We start from the raw sequence: 16,728 nt of genomic DNA on the forward strand, positions 1-16,728 counted from the left end.
TTTTTTTTTTTTTTTTGGTTTTTCGAGACAGGGTTTCTCTGTGGTTTTGGAGCCTGTCCTGGAACTAGCTCTTGTAGACCAGGCTGGTCTCTAACTCACAGAGATCCGCCTGCCTCTGCCTCCCAAGTGCTGGGATTAAAGGCGGATTTATTCTTTTTTAAAATAAATATTAAAAGTATTTAAATGAAGGATGCTAGCATCAGATTACACTGATCAAAAAAATTGAAATCTGAAAGTTTCCAGCTTTCTGAAACAATATAAACTTTCCATATATATAGAATATCTACTATAACACATATATGGAAGAATGTCTCAATTGTTTGTAGCATTAATACTAATTGTTACTCTATCTTGATTCAACCAAGTGATTCTACAATCAAGTCATTATAAGAGTAAGTCACTTATGTCCCTTACACTCTTTTATTTCTGTAGACACTGAGTATTTGTTGCTAGATGATTTTAGTATGCCTATGATAAACTACAAATTTATGTCTATTTTCAGGTTCTTAAAGTAACATTGACATTTTGTGAAATCTAATTCCTAAATACACCATTATAAATATTACTTTATTTTTATGTTGATAATTTTAAAAATGCAATGTATTTTAATTATATCTGCCCCCTTCACCTCTGGGTTTACCCACATTCACTCCATAAACAACTTAGATACAGTTGGTTCAGCATATATACATAAGAGAACTAAATTATTTTCAGATACTAAATATGTTATTTGGTTTGCTTCCTGGCCCTTTGGATAATATTAAATGTCCTATCTGTTCTCATCAGAAAATTTCCAAAGAACATTTATTTTATTACATATTGTGCACACCAAATGTTAAAATTTATGGCTATGAGTATACTAGAATGTGTATATGTTTATATATATGTATGCTTATGTCTGTATGTGTATGTATATTGTGAGTATGTGTGTTCGTATGTATATGTTGGATTATTTTTATGAAAATGGGACCATAGATGGGTTTTGTTTCACATGTTCAGAAACATATGACAGATTAATGTCTTTGTCTGTGCTGCTTTGAGTTTTCTGTTTTTATCTCAGTGGATTTACAAGCCAACATAATCCTCTAAAGCAATATGGTTGATGCAAAGAAATCAAGAGCAGAACTGGCTCTATTTTTGTTATTGGTTTTCATTTTCTTTAATATAATATTTTAATTAATTCAGTGAGAATTTCATACCTTATATTGAATTATAACCACACCCCTCCTTCCTTACCCAGTCTCTACCTCCATACTTTTCTAACTCCCTAACGTCCCTTTTGACTTGTAACAAATACTGTGTACATCTTTTATGCCCCATCCATGGGTCTTCATTGACCTACCAGTAACCAAACTCTTAAAACTGACTCTCCTGCCCCAGGAAGACACCACCAGTCCACAACTTATCAGTTAGAGGAGAATCAGGATAAACTCTCTTAGGGCTCATAAACTTCTTCCCAATCTACACTGCAATGTCAACTGACTTAAAGTTGTGGAATTCTTCCGCAGACAAATATAGTTGCTGTCCTAAACACCCTTGACTTCCAAACTTCTATTCTATTCTTTCCAGACCTAACCACACAATCATTTTTCACTGGTCAGGAAACATACATACACAGATATTCCTACACTCAAAAAGATGTATAACTTAATTTGTATTGCAAAAACTTGCCCATTGGGCAGGTTTCTCTTAAATTTTACTGAGGACTTTTAAGTTTCTCTCATGAATATTTACTAGATGAATGATGCACACAAAGACATGCAAAGAATGACTCTTATTTCATCCCAAATTATGGCAAGACCTCCATGTATTTATGTGTTCCCATAAATCTTTTGTAAAACGCACAAGAGGCTAATATAGCTATACTGTGATGAAACTGGGATATGCCAAATATGAAGATCCACTATTTGTGTACTTGTGTGGCAACTGAGAAAGTTCCCTGTCATCTTAGTTCCGATGGAGTGAGAAAAACATAACTGTGAGTTCAACGATGTTCAAGCACAAGAGGTCATTCTGACTCGTGGGATGCATAGTTACATATAAATGGATGTTCTTGTTATTTGTTGCCTCATAGGACTCCTAAGAGATCTAACTCCTTGACTGATTTGTTCTGTAGCGCAGTCAAATGAGCCATTATTTATGATGTTATAGCATTACTGAAGTGATATTCTCCAGTGATAACAAAGTAATTAAATCAGGACCAGGACATACAAGGTTTTAGTAACTGATTATTTATCACTAACTCTTTCAACAATAAAAAGGTTAAGAAAAGCTAGGTCTTATTACTCAGATAAATTTTACTAAAATAAAAAGCGCATACATACATACACACACACACACACACACACACACATAAAACAAAGCACGTGAAAAGACAGATTCCCCCATGAGAAGACACAAATGTGATGTCTGAGTCTGTCTGTCAGAGACAAATGTTTTGTGTTTGAGAATGTTGTGAGTTCTCTTTCTCTTTCAGTACTGGCTAATTTATGCTACTACAGGGGATTGGATAATGTAGATTTTAAAAAAAAGGAAACTGATTGGTCTCTAGAAAGTAGTTTCTCCTTTCCTCTGTGGAGGTGTGAGATTTGAAAGCATCACCCTTGTTTCCTCTGGCAGAAAAAAGTCCATCATGTCTGTCAACAATCTTAAAGAGTTTAAGCAAAAATATGTTAATCTACATCGATCCTTTTCCCCTGTCTGTCAGTTTGCCAGGTACATGATGAATTCCCACTCTCTCAGGACAAGGTGTTGCCTCAGGAAGGACCAAAAATTTAATTTCAATACAAAACATTGTCCTTCAGCCATGGAGTCAACTCCTTCTTTGACTATAATTAGAGTTGTATAACAAATAGAGGCCCGTTTCAGAAACACCTATGAGAATCATTATAACTTAAAAAGCAGATGGCGATCTAGATACTCCTTCAGTCAAGTCAACTAGTTAATGACAAAGCTACACAACACGTTATAATTTTTAATAATCCTGATGTTTATTACAGCAAAAATAAATATCAGTATATCTGATTTACCTGGCAAAGCCTTGTGATAGCATTTCTGCCAGGTGGCGGGAACATGGCAAGATGTATTTCACATTTATTAGAAAGAGATTTGGTCTTCTTTATTTGTTTTTTAAAGTTTGATACATCTTTTTTCTCTTTTTTAATTCATTTTTTAAAACAATCTTTTCTCATTTTACAAACTAATCCCAGTTTCCTCTTCCTATAATATTTTACAGGAGACAATGGATGCTCTTTGATATTCCGTCATCTCTCCTTAAGTTTGAGTAACTATATTACATAATATTTCCATCTTAGAGGTCCACCTAATTTTCTCTCAGGCATGCCTTTTATTAAACATCTACAGCAATCCTTATCCCTTTGTTTTCATTCTGGCCTTGATGTACACTATGAAATTTAACCTACCACATCTAAGTATTTAGCATAATTAACATGCCTCAATCATGCTGAGATCCTGTAGTGCTTACTATCATCAGGGGTGCGGATTTATTCAAAATAACTACTTACCATTTGCATCAATCAACAGGAAAACTCTCAGTGAAGCAGCTATGCTCTTCATAAATATAATTTTATTAATTATAGCTTATTACTTTGCGTAAAATTTACACCAAGAAAACCTTATTGTGGCATAGTTGACAATTAAGTTTCTGATTTGCTGTAAGCATTCCTCTGGCAAAATCATCCTCTCAATCTTTTACCAATCTTATGTCATCAGTGCTTGCAATTCTGGTGTTTCTTTTGAAATAATGTAAGCTATCTGAATTTAATGTTTCTAAGAGACCAGTACTGTATCCACTTCTCATCTCTATGTAGGACTACATGTAGGTAGGTACACAATACTTCACTGGGTTTTGTGTGGATTTTTGAGATCCCACAGTTGTTCTCACAATGCACAGTGTCTTCACTGTGCTTCTGGTTCTGATAAAATACCTGATGTGGGATATCCTTCTATTTATGCATTGGCTTAATTCTAGAATATATGTCCAGGTGATAAATCCTCTTCAACTCATGGTTGCTCTGCTCTGCTTGATCCTTCTGACAATTCATAGTGGAGACCTCATAAATAGAAGCTTTTATTGGCTAATAAATAAAGCTGTATTGGCCAATGACTTAGCAGAGTAAAGCCAGATGGGAAACCTGAGCAGAGATACAGAGAAAAAGAAGGCCGAGTCAAGTCAGATGCCTGCCAGCCATTGAGGAAACAAGACATGTAGAAAATGAGGTGATGCCTAGTTATGTGGCAATACATAGACTAATAAAAATAGGTTAATTTAAGATGCAAAAGCTAGCTAGAAATACACCTGAGAAATTGACCAAACACTATTCTAATTAACATAGTTTCTGTTTGATTATTTCAGGTCTGTGCAGCTGGAACATGAATGTAAAATATCAGTTTAAAAATGGTGTCCAAATGTTTGGAAGGAGTTTCCACATAAAGCCTGAGAAAGTTTAAAAAAATTAAAGTATTCTAGACAGAAAAATACAGAGTCAAGCACAGCTTCTTAGCAGCAGCATTGTATCAGGTGGACTTTGTTTGCTAGAGGCAAGGAGAAGTGGGATTCCTTTAAGAGATTTCCTGATTAATTGTTAGTGGAATAAACCTTGCAGCTCTTTAAAGAGGCTCTACCACCAAACACTTATATAGTGTTTATGAGCAGTCTGCGGTAGGCTTTTTGGTGTGGCGTGGACCTAGAAGCTCCACACAGTTGTGGCAATAGATGTGGCTCCTACCCATACCTCTGACATGAACCTAGACTCTTAAAAAGCTAAGTAATGGTGTAGAGCCAGCTACTAAAGCTGCAGCTTTAATGTTAGCCAAATTGCTTAGCAGACTAAAGACTCATGGTCAGAAAAAGATACATACTTACAGTAAAGACAGATTTAGACAGGGAAAAAAAAAACTTTTCAAATGCTTTACAGTGTGTTAAAAATATATGTAGGATTTGGAGTGAAAAGAAAAAAGGATAAAGAACATCCTTAAAAAATAAATAGAGTAGCTGGGCATAGTGGTGCATGCCTTTAATCACAGCACTTGGAAGGTAGAGGCAGGTGGATCTCTGTGAGTTCAAGGCCAGCCTTGTCTACAGAGTGAGATCCAGGACAGCAAAAGTCACAAGGAGAAACCCCATCTGGAAAAAAAAAAAAATTAAGCAGTGAAAATTAAAAAAAAAAGTTAAAAGAAAGACAAGTAAAATGAAAAATAGACAAAATAGACAAACAGTCTGGATATTATATATTATTGTGTTTTCTTTGAATTTTTTTGACTGTGAATGAGCTAATTACAAAGAGACATTTCATTGTATGGGCTGATAATTTAAACTAACATAAATATTTTAAAGGTATCTTGACTACAGAGTTTGAGTCTAAAAAGAAGTTACTTTAAAAAAGAGGTTTTTGTTTCTACAGAGTATGGGAACCTGTGGATTCTTTCCAGGCTAATCCAGTTTGATGGAACAAGAACCCCTGAAAGGTGCCCATGATCTCTAAAAATACTTCACCCTATAAACATCTGGAAACACAGGGACAGAAATTAGGGCTCAACCTGAATTTCAGAAGACAAAATAGCTAGCCACTGGCTCTTACCTCTACCTCAGTCCAAAATGACACTCTTGCCTCTAGGAAACTCAGGATGAGACAGTGTTTGGGAGCAGTCTCCTCCTATATTATAAATTTTTCTAGGGCTGGGATTAAAGGTATGCACAACTACTGCCCAGAAAGCTTTATATAATAAAATGCAAATGAAATAACATTACAGAACTTAGAGAAAACTATCCCCAAATTCTCAAATAATTGTTTATCAACGTTTGTTTTCATTTTAAATGGTTGGTTATAAATAATTAATGGCCACAGTCATTTTTTTAAAAAAATAGAAATAAGAGGGATATGATATAGAAATATAGAGATAGTTACATTTTTGGTTTATTATTACAAATTTAAGTTTTATTTGGTTACAGTGCATACATATATATATACATATACATATATATGTGTGTATATATATATATATACATATATTCCTACTCTTGTTAAGGGTATTATGTTTATACATATCATTTTTAAATGTAATAGATAATTAAGAAATAAATATTAATAGGCAGTAATCTATAATAATCAAATTTTAGTCATGCTAGTTAGGTTTTCTAGATATGCAGAGATATATTTCAGTTAGATAGTTAGATAATCTTCAACACTTCAAAGACCTACATAATATGGCATTTAAATGTTTTTAGAACGTAGACTTTTATCAACAGGAAAACATGTCTGCTTCTGGTAGCATCAATCTATTTCAAGTGAATGATGTGTATCAGTGAGGCTTCTTATGGAGGTTGCTAGCCTTGACTGAATTGCTTGACAGTATGATGTATGAACTGGACATGCAGAATCTCTGTCAATTCTAGAATTTTGGAAGTTGCTTACAAAGTACTTCCTATTTACTTAGGTAATATTATATCTGGAGTCTTTGATGGAGTTGAAGACAAATACGATAGTTACAGTTTTCTTTAGTTATAATAAAAGATAAATTAGATACAAAGTATTAGATTCACAAAGATAAGATAGATAGAATATTTTCTTTAATTTTGCCTAATAGAAATAGACTAAATATCGTAACTGTAATTCTTGCTTGATAACTCTTTTGGTATATGTAATTTTACTATGTCAATTTCCTTTTAATTTAGACAGAAAATGGGAAATAATATGAGATGTCCTTCTTTATATGTGTTATTTTCACTGGCATGAAATGAAATGAATGAAACAGTTCCAGACAAAGACTTACAGAGTAAAGCCAGATGGAAAATCTGAGCAGAGATACAGAGAGAAAGAAGGCAGATTCAGGTCAGACACTAGCCAGCCACTGAGGAAACAAGACATGTAACAAATGAAGAAACACCACAACCACGTGGTAGTACATAACGTAATAGAATTGGGTTAATTTAAGGTGTAAGAGCTAGCTAGAAATATGCCTGAATCATCAGTTAAACAGTGTTCTAATTAGTATAGTTTCTGTGTGATTATTTGGGTCTGGGTGGCTGGGAAATGAGAGTACAGTTTCTAGTTCAGTTAGTAGAGAATGAGACTCTTAATATCAGGGCCTTATGTTCATTTTCCATCTTGGGAGCCAGTATTAGCATAATTAGAGGAGTTCCCCAAGAGTCAGTAATAAAGAATAACAAATGTTTATTGGGGAACACACAATAAGAGAGCTGCTGAGTTATTCCATTCTCTGGGTACTGGGAGCTGTGAATTGAACTCTAACAATCAACCAAGCAAAAGAAAGAATGAATTGAGCATGCTTCCTGTCTGTGGTATGAGGCTTATAGTGCCTCATACCACACCCTAATGGGCTGGTATCTAAAAGACTATTGGCTGAATGAATTCCCACAACAAATACCTTGATATAATCAACCAAGTGAGAGTTTATTTTATCTTATAATTCCAGGGGAATACAGTTGATCATCATAAAGCCATGGCAGCAGACAGAGAAGACATGATGATACAAACAGGAGACTATTATTATTACTTATTATATTATAAACTTATTTAGAACATACACTTATAAAAGGTATAAAATTAAACGTTCTACAAAGACTCCTAGAATCACCAAATTAAAAATATTGTATGTTTGTGAATTGTGATTTTGCCTTATGTAATTCCCAGTTATTGTCAGTAGATATATTTACAGTTACTTTCATTACAACTAAACATGCATCAAAAGCATAGGACATCAGAAATGAATGTGACAAGCTAAAAGGATGTGAGACTCATTTTGAAACAGTGGTGTGATCTACTAGAAGTAGTAAAGTAAAAGAGTATACTGATAGAATCTGCATTTGTGCATGTTTCTATATCTTCCCTGAAATAAAATACCCTAGATATAATTATGTCTTCTAATTGGTATATGCTTTCTATGTCTTCACAAATTACACTTGGCTTAAACTCATATGCCTAGCTATATATCTGTGTCAATAGCTATCTGATCCTCATTTATTTAGCTCCTTTTTATCTCAAGAGTCATTCATAGTGTCAAAAGATTGTTTTCTGTAAAATGTCCCTAATCATTATTTTCCTAGAAGAGTGATTATCTTTAGAAAAGATTGGTAAATGTCAATGCAATTTATAAGCGCTGTAAGAAAGTGATTATGACAGAGGTTAATTGAAATTTATGAAAATTTAATGACATAAATAAACTCACAGTTATCAGAGAGAAGTTTGAGTAAACAAAATCACCATCATTTCTATCTTTATTTAAAATGTAAGAAGTAATTTATCCACATGTTCCATTATTTACAAATAAATAATCTCTAACTGTATATTGGTATTCGTTTATTTGTTTTCTCACTGTTATTCTTTTGCTTTATATTGGATGAGATATATTTAACATGCATAATAGAGCTATTTTCAAAGAATGTTGATTAAATTTATATTCTTGTATTTTTAATTTATTCTCATCATTTTCTCAAATTATTTTGTTATCTGCAATCTTTTAACAGAAACAATTTCATAATACAAAATTTTACTAGGAATTTACATCAGAGAATATTTATTTTATGGATTTCAATTTTCATTATTATCCTGATTTTTGCTTTGACATATTTATACATAATACAATGAAATATTTGCTATACATCCTAAAATAACAACAGAGAGTTGTGGGAGGGGAACAGAGATTAGACTAAAGATATTAAACTAGCAATTTCCTTAACATAAGAAACAGAGTCAATAGAATGCTAAAGTCTATTTTACTTTCATAAAACTTTTATTTATGTGTGAGTTTTTCTACACTATACCTGTGAAGTATGCTACTCTTTGTCAATTATCATTGACATTTTTATAATCAAGAACTCCTACAAATGACATTTCCACTAAACAGATATGTTATTATATCACTGAATTTACTATTAATGAATACCTTATTAAGTGTTCCAGATACTCCATTGACTGAGCTGGGAGATAGCTCAGATCAGAGACAGTTTCTGCCATATCTACTCATTGTGTGTGTTTATTCCTCCTTTAAACCTAAGACTCAGCACTCCACATGCTTGGTGATTTATTTGTTCTCATTTGAATGCTTTTCAAATCCTCTCTTTATTTTACAGCTTGATCTCTTATTGGGAGAGAAATACATGTCTGGCTCACTGGAGTTCATGAAGATCTCCCAGAATATAAAATACTAATGCCTTAAGGATGATTGCCTTAGAATTCATTTAGGGCCAAACATCTCAGGTGTCATGAAGGACGCACCATCAAAAGAAGTCTTTATGCTGGTTCCTGTAAATTATATAAAGCTGCTGCTGTAATCAAATAAAATATTATTAAAATGTATAAGTTCTTTCAGAGACGATATTAAAGATATATTAAAGAATTAATAATTAATAGCAAAAGCATAACAATGTAGAAATACCACATGCTACCACAAGTATATTAAAAAAAGTTAAGTTGACAAATTATGACATTTTCTTCTACTGACAGACAGAAAATAATTCAAATGTACTATTGTTTCCATTCCTAGAAAATAAATGTTAACTACTTAGTGCTGAAAAGAACAAATACAAGTTTTAAAAAACCTTTTCAGTGTTCCAGAAAGAATAAGACATGAGGTAGAAGCAGCAGATAATGAACAAAAATTTAAAATATTTACATACAAAATCAAAATTGACCATAGTTTCAAAAATAACAACTGGAAAAACAGAAGAACATATGTAAAGTTATATAAGAGCCGAGAAAAGAATTCAGTGAGAACAGATGAAGATAAGTTAGCAAATGCTGATTTTTTTTTAAAAAGCTGTATTGGGAGACTGGTTCAGAAATAGAATAAAATAAGAATATTACATAAACTACCAGAGTCTCCAAACTTTGACATAACACTGAGTCACCCAGCTTTCTTCTCAAGTAGCAAAATATTTCCCTAGAATTCTTCACATAGACAGCTTCTTCAAGTTGTGTTAAAAAGCATTTCCATGTTGTTCTAATGCTGAGAGAAAGTTCAATTGGATGATAATTCACTAACTATAAACTTATAAACTTTTTTACATATTTAAATATGTCCTTTCATAGTAATTTGCATACATACATTAACATAGTTTGAGCTCATGTGTTAGTTTTCTAGGACTACTGTCATAAAGTCCTACAATCAGTTTAAGCATCAGAAATTTATTTTATGTTAATTTTAGAAATATAAATACAAAGTGTCCCTCCATGAGTTGACTCTAACTTCCTGTAGCCTTGCAAAATCCCAAGCTTGGAGCTAATGCTGTCCATTGTACTTATATTTTCTACTCGTCTTCTCTCTAAATATATGTCTTAGTGACTAAATTACCTTCTTTTACATTTTGTGGCAAATCGCAGTGCCATCATTTTTAATTGACAGAGTGCCAACACCCTATTTCCAAGATAGGATCCTTCACAATAACTCAAAAACACCCCAAAATATTAAATTTTTTAGTAGTTGTACAGCAAGCATCTCTGACTATCAAAGACACAAATGGAGCTAACTGCTAAAAAATAGTTTTAAAATCTTACTTCCTCCAGCCTAAGAATTTAGAAAGAACAAAGCGAGCTTAATTAGAGAGACTTCATGACTTATCTTACTCATGAAGTTAAAAGTTCTTCTTTATGAAGGGGGTCTGTTTATCTGTAGACTATCTTTCTAACATTGTAGCTTGCATGACTTGTACATCATCTTGGAACACAATAAGACAGAAGAGGACACAACATTACAACTTATATTCTATCTTAGAATGGGTGTATTTTCATATTTGATTGTCTCAATTAAATTCCAAAACTAATTCTGTCATTAGGAATATTGAACAATGCCTACTTCTCAACATAAGGAGGAATAGAATTGTCTACAAATAGGATTTGTCTACACAATAGCTATTATGATAAACTTATTTGGTGAACTACAATGAAAACAATAGGTTTTAAGAAGAGAAGCTAGCAGAAAGTTCAAATTCTAAAATATTCCAAGAGAAGGGAGGGGATTACACATCTTCACACATCATCAAAGCAGGTTCCCTAATTTCTGAGATGGGAAAAATATATGCCAATTGAGAGATTATTATAAAATGCATAAAAGCCAAAATTCTAATAGATTCATGGACTGTTTAATACTCTATATTAATTTGTAATAATTAAAGTTTCATGAGGTTTGAAATCTCAATTATATAAAAGCTTTGTTATGAATTCATGCTATCTTGTGTCAGGTCATTCAGTTGCTCAACCGATACTAAACCCTAGAGGAACATACGACTGCCTCACCAGCATGCTCCTCTCTTGGATGCTCATTATGTATTTCTCATTAACATTCAAACTAGACCATTTTCTTTGATGAAGCTGATTTCTACACTAACCCACACATACATACATCATGGTCTCTTGTATTAATTTTGGCCTTCCTGGTTCTTAAAAATTAACTGTAATAGTCATTTCTCATTCCTGAATAAAAGCCATCTCCTCCTTGAAATCTTTCATATTTCTCTGGTTTTATATACTAAAGTCTCAACGAAAAGCATTCTTATTAGATGTCTGTAGTTATCACAGAATACTTATGGAAAAATTTCATTGGGTCAAAAGTCTTCAAGCGCCTACCGGAAATGAAATATTATTCTTGAAGATATAATAGATTTTTCTTATATATTGAATGACTGATATTTTGACAGACAACCTAATATCATTGCTAATAATACTTGATAAGGAGATACTCTACCAGTTTTCAAATTATTTTAAGAGTTTTACTTTTAATGTTGCATGATTTCAAAGCCTTCAGATAACCTTTTTTTTTTTTTTTTGAAATTTGAATGAAATTTATTCCCTGGCAATGCTGAAGCATGCATGGACAGCCCATATATGGCGGGCCCCCATTTAAATATTTCTTTCATGAGTTGTCTCTTCACAGCAAAAGAACAATGAGTAAGGCATTCTACAAGGTTCATGCATGTTTAGAATTACATGTGTGTGTGTTGACCAAATGTGCCAGTAATTTTAATCAGCTTGATTCAGGAAAAAAAAAAAAGGCAATGCTGGGGTCTCCTAAAACTGACAGATAACCTATTTTTAAAAGACTGATGAAAACTTCAGTGCTTTAGTGGAACGAATTTTTAAGCTACATATTTTTTAGCAAACAAATTACCCAGTGGAATTTTAAATCCTCCAAAGCACACTGACATATTTCCCAGGATCTCAGCAAATGCATGTATTATTAATAAATTCCCAGAATTTATAAGTTTTATGAGTATTTCTAGAGATTTCTATACCCTCAGGAAGTACATAGGTATTAAAATAAAATAAATTAAAATCAGAGCATTATATTGACCTCAAAACATGCTTTAGATAAAATATAGGAATATATCCAAGATTTATCTGAAGAGATCATACACTAGGAGAATTTTCTCAACTTCTCATCAAGAATTCCTCATCAAAGTTAGAATAAAGTATAACTGCCAAAATTATTTTTTCAAATTGAGCCCAGAATGTAATACTTAGAATATAAATGCAAAATTGCTAAGCAAATATTAATACATTAATAAATTAAAGCTTAACCCAGACATTCTTTTCATCCACCCATTTTTCAATCCTATGTTTTCACCAGCCTGTTCCCCAAGGACAAAACAAGTTGAAAGCACAACTAAGGCAATAATGTGTGCATTATTTTAATTCAAATAAAATAATAATACATAAATGAAGAAGTCATAGAAATGTCTAATATTATGTATCCTATGGTAACCATTAATAATGAAATAAAAGTATATTATTAAGTATGATGACTTTTACAGATTTTCTGTTTGCTATCTTCAATTAGATTACATATATAAATTTTTTACTTTTATAAAAAAGATATAAAAACAGAGACAGAGAGATCATTTATGCCTCTGAAGAAGGGACATTAGAACAACCACATTGAAAAGATGTTATATATAGTGTCTACTTTGGTAAAATTATAATAACACTTATACTAGGAAACTGAGAATAAACTTCACTAGTTAGGAAAAAGAGTAAGTAGTACCAGATAGGGCTATAATTACCATAAGCAAACAGTGTATCTCTTGTTTCCATTAATCAGACTAAGTTAATAAATAGCAACATTTTATGCCCAAGTTAATTTTTATTGAAGTTTTAAGATAATGCGAGAAGTTCTGGAAAGGTAAAGATCACTGCCATGAAGACCACTGTCTGTTCTTCTAGAGGACTTGGATTCAGACCACAGCACCCATGTTAGGCTGCTCACAGCAACCTGTAACTCAAGGTACAGGAGATCGGATGCTATCCCATTTTTTTCTTCTTCTGTATATCAGCACATGTGGCACATCCACCAGTCAGACATTAAAAAATTATGAAAATAGATCTTATAAGAAATGATAACAGAGGAAAAGAACAAATAAAATAACCAAATGAAGGAAAGAAAGAAGGAAGGAAGGTAGGAAAGAAAGAAAGAAAGAAAGAAAGAAAGGAAGGAAGGAAGGAAGGAAGGAAGGAAGGAAGGAAGGAAGGAAGGAAGGAAGGAAGAACAGACCTGTATGTTCAGTCCTGAGAAGATGAAATTAGGAGGTTTGCCCTGTGAGCATTGCCATCCTAGGTCAGATGGAATAAGAATGCTAACCATCCAATTTTCCCATGGAAAAACTCTTTCTGGAATATTTGGTTTTGGTCCAATGTCATTACGATACTCTTGAAAACATCAGAAGGAGGAAAGTAAGTCAGTTTTCGAGTTAAAGATGAAAATTGAAAGAAAATATGACCACCAAGGTAGAAGAAATATTCTAGAACCTGGAAAATATTTTAATGATAATATCAAGAAGAAATGCAGCTAGGCAGGGCTGTGATTTGGGATTAAGAAGACAGATGGTGAGCTTCATATCTACAGAACTATGTGAGATTAAATAATGCTTTTTTTTTAAACCAACAAAATTTTTTGATGCTCTGTTCTACCATTCATGGTCCTCTTAAACCTTGTATTGGCTACTCTGAATGCATAATCTTATTCAATTTTTGTATCTAATCATTGATAAACAGGTGCTTTTTCATACACAATATAAAGAAGAGAACATACTTCTCTAGACAGAGCCAGGAACTAGTTTGCAGCCAACATCTAGGAGTGACAAAGCTAGAAATGTACTCAAATATTGTTCTGAGTTGATAAAATGCAAAAACATACTTTGACTCTTTCCTTTTCAGAGTGTTCTGTAAGTACATAATATCAATATTTACAATTTGTACAACTCAAACAAGATCAGATATTGCTTGCAAATCTGCATGAAAAATGTTATTTGAATAAACGTGAAAAAAACTAAACTAGTTTCAAAACAAAATACAAGCCAGGTGAAGACAATTTGATTCTTTAATAAGTGATCAGTAAGATTCCTTCTCCCATCTCAAACTTCAAGAGGTAAAAGTCAAATAAAAACCCACCCACAATATTCTAAAAGGATTTTTGAACCAAAGTATTTAGTTTCACATTAACTTGGTGTATATATCATTAACTCTCATTAATGAAAGAAACAATGTAGTCATTTAATATCAATATGTGATATTAAATTTTAAGTACACATTCTATGAAAATAAGAACTTGGTGTGGCTTGTTAAAATAGTCTCAATTTATAGATCATGTCAAATATAGAGTAAGTTCTCAATAATTCTTTGTACTGTATGAATTAGCCTAAAAGTACAAATCTATATCTCCTTTAAGAGGCTTGAAATTAAATTTTGTACATTTTAACTGACAATTAAAAATATGTTTTCTTGTGTAAGTTACCAGACTGGTAAAGGCAAGGGGACCTTGCTTTGGTGGAGAAAGTTTGGAGGTAGGAGTGAAAGTAAGGTTAAAATGTACTCATGTCTAGTAGTCACGTTCCTTTAGCTAACAGAGAGGTACTCAGACTTAAAGGACCAATAAAGAGGGTATTGATAACACGTGGATTCAAGTGTAATTATGAGCCTGACGGCAAAAATGAGACAGCTGATTTTGATGGTTTATAGTGATTGTCAAATTGATGGAATTTTTAATCAGCGTGAAAACAAACCTCTGAGAAGATCTGTGAGGAAATTTCCAGACTAGGTTATTTAAGGTGGGAAGATTCACGATGATTGTGAGTAACACCATGCCATGGACTAGAGTCCCAGACTGAATGTGGCCAGCTAACTCATGCTGTTCTCTATCCTGCCCACGCTATTGTAGACCGTTCATAAAGCTGTGATGCAAAATCAGCACTTCTTTCCTGAAGTTGCTTTGCCCGGGTTCTTTTGTCAAAGCAACAACAACAAAGGTCACTAAAAAGAAAGACTCCTGCTGTGAGAAACTGCATGATGTCAAAGTTTCTGGAATGGCTGGATGAATGTGCAGGAATTGGAACTTGGAGCTAGGAATGGTCTAGATAGATCATCACAGAGCATGCTCAGAACACCTGGATGCCAAAAAAGTACAGATAACACAGTGAGAACCCAGCATAAGAAGATTCATAGAAAGAGGCTGTACTCAGAACTGTGCCTAAGCCATTTGAGTTAAATTACAGCAAATGGTGAGGTTGCCCAGTGGTTAGGAACAGTGCTGCCAGACGGGAGCTCTTCCATTGCTCTTGGCAGCATTGAGACCAGGGAGTAGTCTGCACTGCCAAGAGACTAGTAAAGCCAGATATCAACCTCCATCCCAAATATTGTAGATACCTCTTCTGATTTATTCCTAAACTGTTTCTCAAACTTCAGCCCTTTTCTTCTTTAGAAAGCAAATGAATATAAATGACATTATTTTTTTTTTGATATTGTATAGTAAGAAAAGAAAAGTAATAAAGACTACTTTGGTCTGTACTTAAAGATAAATGCAATCTTTTCTATGTGGGACTATAATTGTGTTCCCAGGAACAGCTTTATATTATCTTCTATCACTTATTTCTTATATTTTTGCTTTATTTTTATATCTTACTCTTGTCTGTTTTTATTTTGTACAAAGATGTTGGAGCTTAAAATATTATGCATGTATATATATATATATGATTCTAATTCCTATAAAATATATATAATTTATACATAGAAACAGTAGAGGGCGCTTTGTCTTTGACAAATTTTAATTAATTATTAATTATAGGATGTTAATTCACTTATATTCACCTCTTAATAGCACAATACAATATAGTCATCATCGATTATTAATATAAATCATGTCAAATTTCTCTTGTTTGGTATGATAAAAGTTGTGAATAAAAAAGAGCATGTTCTGTCTATTATTATTATTTAAAGCTGTAATACATGTTTGACATATTTTAAGAGTCATAAATCAATTTTATTTAGTAATAAAGCTAAATATAATAAAAATTGGAATTATTTTGGTGAGACAATATTAATTTTTCATAAATAAATATCTTACTTTAGTAATTAGAAGAAATAAACAGGCAAACATATGACCTCTCCAGGCATCTGAGGTGACATTGTAAGCCCAACCATACTGTTACAGGAACGAGATTGTTGCTAAGCAACAAGTTGTCTGTAATCTTAGATGTCTTTGTGTCTGAGAAAAATTGAGGCAAAGAAAAGTTTGGGAAGCTAATGAGGAAGAAATGGCTTCAGTGGAATCCGATCAATAGTGCACCTGACCAGAAAATCAACTGGTAATGGGAACAGGAGAAGAAAGGCTACTTAGAGCTACTTTAGAGTAGATTTATTATCACTGGGTGTGTTTAATTGTCTGCACTCCAATTCTCTTATCCTTTTGTCTTCTGTGCGTAAC

This window comes from Alexandromys fortis, unplaced genomic scaffold (assembly GCF_014885135.2).
Source record: "Alexandromys fortis isolate MF-2015 unplaced genomic scaffold, M_Fortis_MF-2015_v1.1 scaffold_2_26212498_36691700, whole genome shotgun sequence".
Classification (NCBI taxonomy): domain Eukaryota; kingdom Metazoa; phylum Chordata; class Mammalia; order Rodentia; family Cricetidae; genus Alexandromys; species Alexandromys fortis.